This window comes from Priapulus caudatus, unplaced genomic scaffold, assembly GCF_000485595.1.
Source record: "Priapulus caudatus unplaced genomic scaffold, Priapulus_caudatus-5.0.1 Scaffold379, whole genome shotgun sequence".
In the NCBI taxonomy this organism is placed as follows: Eukaryota; Metazoa; Priapulida; class Priapulimorpha; order Priapulimorphida; family Priapulidae; genus Priapulus; species Priapulus caudatus.
The window spans coordinates 169,549-174,804 of NW_014577440.1; the positions used below are offsets into that span (position 1 = coordinate 169,549).

The 5,256-nt window shown below is 42.8% G+C and overlaps 1 protein-coding gene across 2 annotated transcripts in view; it reads left to right on the forward strand.

Annotated features, from left to right (window-relative positions):
- Positions 1 to 4,635: 4,635 nt before the first annotated feature.
- The window catches only part of LOC106809721 (solute carrier organic anion transporter family member 2A1-like), a 31,054-nt gene continuing 30,433 nt past the window's right edge, over positions 4,636 to 5,256 (forward strand). Inside the window, exon 1 of one of the 2 annotated variants that reach the window (XM_014812907.1) lies at positions 4,636 to 5,020. The gene's annotated coding sequence lies outside the window, so the exon portion shown is untranslated. The remainder of the gene's footprint in view (positions 5,021 to 5,256) is intronic. The other variant, XM_014812906.1, reaches the window with a different exon arrangement.

Genomic DNA, 5,256 nt, shown 5'->3' on the forward strand with positions numbered 1-5,256 from the left:
CACCCGCCCCCTCCCCCCACCCTCCATCCACCACCACTACGCTCGCGCTCGACGCATATCCATGATAACATGTTAATATAGCGAAGTCATTAAAGTTACATAGCTGTATCTTTATTACTGTACAAACGGTATAGCAAAGCCTAGCTATCATAGATTTTAGATCTGTATTAGTAGTATCCTAGATATATGCTCTGAGCGCGAACGCGGTGGCGGGAGGGCGCACTTGATTCGGTTGCCAGTGAGTTTATCAGAAGAATACCCGGCTACAGTACACGTCAGTTGAGCGCTGTCGCTCTGCGGCACTTGTTTTTGATAGATTTAAGGCGATTTTAAAGAGATACAAATTTTGTGGCGCTCCAGTGGTTATTTTATAACGCATTCACTTGTGTAACCCTACGACGACTCTAAAAATCATTGCCATACTGAAGAAAGGGTCGCGCAGGTGCCTTATATAATAACAGTAAAAGGTTTTCCTCGTCGGAATAATATAGAGTTCTTCTAATAAGGCGCATCATGATATCGCTTTTTTTTATATTTTCCGTAAGCCCTTCGTGGCCACAGGAAGGGATCACATCAACGTGATTGAGGGAGTATCGGTTACCTACTGTTAGGATGTAGATATAGAAAGAATATTCTCATTTACGAATCGTGACTGCTTCATCATATTTGTCCGGGGAGAAATGAATAGCCAACTGACTATCTGACCATTTCTCAATATCAGTATAGACACATACGCCCGCGCGCACACACACTCGCACCCGCCCGCGCATGCAGCCATTAACACAATTCAAGTATTATAAAACATGACTTTAGATTCCTCGTGCATTGTTCCAATAGGTAAAGCAAGTCAGGGTTCTACAGGACGTGGCTACTTGTTAAAAAGAGGACCTGTAAAAAAGAATGAACTAACGAATGAACAAGCCTGCACATTGACCTGCACTCCACTACATTAACGGATAACCTCAACTGCTTCGCAATCCACAATGACAGCTAACATGACCAAAAGCGCTTTCTTCCGCTAAAAGTCATGAGTACTGGCTTACGACTGTTGAAGCCCAGTTGATCACCTCTATATAACAGCCATACCTGCTACATGTAACACTTATCGTCTAACAGATCAAGGCACACGGACAACAGACACGTGACGCTGACCACCTTACCAGCCTCACCTGCTATGTATAACAGCAAATAATAACGCCTGATAACCTTCTAATAGCTCGATACTCACATCCAATTTCCGCGCTAACGTCATATAATGACAGCTAACAGCTTTAATTGGCTCGCCATGTACTGTAACGTATTGCGCTGCCATACCCAAACCTAATATGCTTATAACATTCACCTCATACACACGCACATACACACACGCGCGCGTGCGCACGCACACAGTCATACACACACACGCACACACACGCGCGCATACACACACACTCTCTCTCTCTCTCTCACACACAAATATATATATATATATATATATATATATATATATATATATATATATGGGGGTGCGTGCACGCGCGCGTGCGCGTATTTATGTATTGTAGTTCTAGCCAGTCATTAATACATACAATGGTCGTAAAAAGTGTCAACAGAAAACAGCTAGTTTCCCACTGAATGGTTACTATAACGTTGATGTACGTTTCGTAGTTGAAATGATGAAGTAAGCCAACACTTGCGTGGTAAACTGAATAAACTTTAATATCTTGCACACAGTGTAGTGAGTCACATCTTGCACATAGAGATAAAGAAACGCGCACCCCTCCCCCCACACACACACACACGCTCCCGCGACCACAACCAGACTCCTCGACTCCTACATCTCTGTCCTTCCCAGCCTACCACACACGTCATCTCACCCACATATGTCACTAACCCACAGCCCTATGTGCCCACCCTCATTTCACAATGACCCTAGAAACGCCCGACCTAAAACACGTTTACAATTCTCCCTATAACATCAATGTAGCCGCAACAAGACGCGCGATGCTCCGTCTACATAGATTACCACTAAAACAACCCCGAGTCTAGCCGCACTCCGCGTCTCTAACTAATTTATGTAACATCTGTAAATCATATGTTACAGTTACAATACAGCTGTATATAGAGTTTCTAAAGCCGTGTAAAGCATAGCCGTATGCCGTACGACTATATACTCTCTTGTATAGATCATGCACAATCAGAGGCCTTCCCCCAGAGGGCGTAGTTTCCGTGTGTACACATGAAGGCTTCATCACGTCTGATATCTATGGTGAGAAGCTGCTCAAGTAATACACCATTCCACCCTACGATGTACGTTGTCAGTATTTAGGCAGCACCTCTGTGGTTGCGTAGATTATATATTATGTGTTCATACTATTAATTCATTGTCCATTGGTAAAAGTCCGCGATATATTTCTTTGCTGATCTTTGATCCGTTGCTTCGATTTTTTCGACTTTTGATACGATTGACTGTTTTCGAACTCGACCGTATTTAGTTCGCAGCGACGCAATTATTTCACTCACGTGCTTGTCTTGTTCCTCCACGCTGTGCCATGCATACTCACGTCGCCTGAGATAAGCACAATTCGTAGGAGGCTCTACAGTGCCTGGTGCAGTCCTTGGTTAAATTACCATTATCTTAGAATACCTTCTTATCTAGATCCTGGAGCTGGATGATAGTGCTAAACTATAACACAAGATATGTGGTTCCAGATTATGTGTACCCATGGCACAAGCCAAACGCAACCAAATGAAGAAACGACGCGCAGATATGGCCGAAAAGTATTATCTTGGCTGGCAACGCGACCAGCGACGCGAGCGCCATTATTATGTAAATTAGCATATGAGCTCCTGATATGAGAAGGATTGTGGCGGGATGCTGCGGCTAAAGGCAAATGTCTAGAGCATATTTTACCATGCACATCCTTACACCTGGCATATCCCTGTCCGTTTGAAATGCGCAAGTTAGACCCCAAAAGTATTATCTTGGCTGCCAACGCGACCAGCAACGCGAGCGCCATTCCTATGTACGTTAGCATAGGAGAAGGATTTGTGCATGTCTTACATTCCGCAGAACAACTGTTTTAATTTTCATCCAAGATTTGTACCCTGCGCTTTTATTTTCCTGTACAGTACGCTACGTCCAAACATAAATATACTCATGCAGCTTAATCTTGATCATAAATTTGTCTCTTATATTAACAGAATTATAGAAAACATTTTCACACAAAAATCAAACACATTCAAAACATCATTATAATTACATCAGGAATCGAACCCGTGCCCATCGTCTCCCAGTCCAAGCCGCAGCACCAATTGGCATGTTACCAAACCGCATGTCAATTCTATTTGTTCAGATCTAATACACATATTATATTTCCCCTTAACGATCGACTGTGAGGAAACATTTTGAGTAGAAATGACTGGAAAACCTGGATCGTCAACTCCCCGACCAATACGCTATACACTCGCACAAACTTAGCAACCCTTATTCTTTGATATTGAACGTATGTTTTCGCATGACAACAGTTATTAATTATATGAAGAATAATTTACACAAACTGACTCCTGGACAGTTGAGTCCCTCCGCAATCTGTTACGCGATTACCCATCCTGGTTTTTTTCGAAGAAGGTGTGTGTGCGTGTGTGTGTGTGTGTGTGTGTGTGTGTGTGTGTGTGTGTGTGTGTGTGTGTTTGTGTGTGCGTGTGTGCGTGCGTGCGTGCGTGCGTGTGTGCGCGTGCGTGTGGATATGTTACATTTCGCGCAACAACTGTTAGAAGTTTTTAATAAGAGTTGTACCCTGCTCTACTAACTCCCCGTAACGTACTCTGCGCCCTAACACAAATATATACATATGCTGCCTTATTCAGATCAAAATTATGCGTTATATAGATAGATTATAGAATACCATTGTGTAAAAAAAAAGTGTATCATTCAAGTCATCATTACAATTTCAACTGTAATCAAACCCGTAACCACCGTACGTCTCACAGAAAAACAGCCACTCGCTCACCCAACCTTATCAATTCTGTTTTGTTTAGATCTAATGCGCATATATATGTTACACAATAGTGAGAAAACATTTTAACAAGAAATTACAGGATTTCAACCCTGGATTGTCAACTCCAAGATCAATACGCTATGCACTCACCAAAACCAACCAACTATCTTTTTTGATATTGGATGTATGTGTCATATTTCGCATTAGAACAATTATTAAATATATGAACAAGAATATATGTACACAAAGTGATCCTGAACAATTGAGTTCCGCCGCAATCTGCCACGCATAACCCCACATATATAACATAGTTAGACGAATAACCCCTATACCAATACACTATGCACTCACCCAACCTTTGCAACCCTGATTTTAATATTGCATTGGACGCACGTGAAGAATTTATACGAACAAACTGCTGGACAATCTAGCTAGCAGGGGACCGTGGGCAATCCCCCTAGTAGTATATAGTAGTCCCTTGTAAGTGCTATTACATTGTCAATAGAAAACGTTGAACTGGCCACAGCCAAAGCACAAACCACAACCGGAATTTCGCCCTCACCCCGAGGAAAAACGAATTAGCTATGACCACTGATCTCTATATAAACCAAGACAGTGTAGTATAGTGAATGGCGTGTGTATAGTGTATGGCGCCTTCGTATGAATGAAGCGTGACGGCACACTGGTAGCCTAGCGTACTATGTACTACAATAGTTTCTACGGGCTGGATATGTGACTTGCTCGCTTGGGTGCGCCGCTCACTCGCCTGCCACGGTGTACCGGGAAAGACACGCATGTTTTTTTACGTTTCGCAGCGTTGACGTACAGTGTCAACCGATTGGTCATCGAAACTACGCATGAGAAAATTTAGCGCATGTGTGCGTGTGTCTGTGTGCTGCCTCGACAGTCTATGAAGCTGGATACTCGAGCGTGGAAATACAGCGATACTTTGTGATGCGAATACTGTTCAATTTTGTGCGGAACACTTCATGCCACAGGCATGGGGGAAAACAGATCACCTGATATTAATTCCTCGCCTGGTAAGTCGGACAGTAATGCAAATGCTTCTAAGGAGGGATAATTAAGAGCCGAGTCGATCCGGCAATAGATACCGCTGATACAAAACATTAAATTATCATGAATTTATATCTCTCTTACACACACACACACACACACACACACACACACACACACACACACACACACACACACACGACGCACTCTCTCTCTCTCTCTCTCTTATATATCTCTCTCTCTCTATACTATCTATACTATA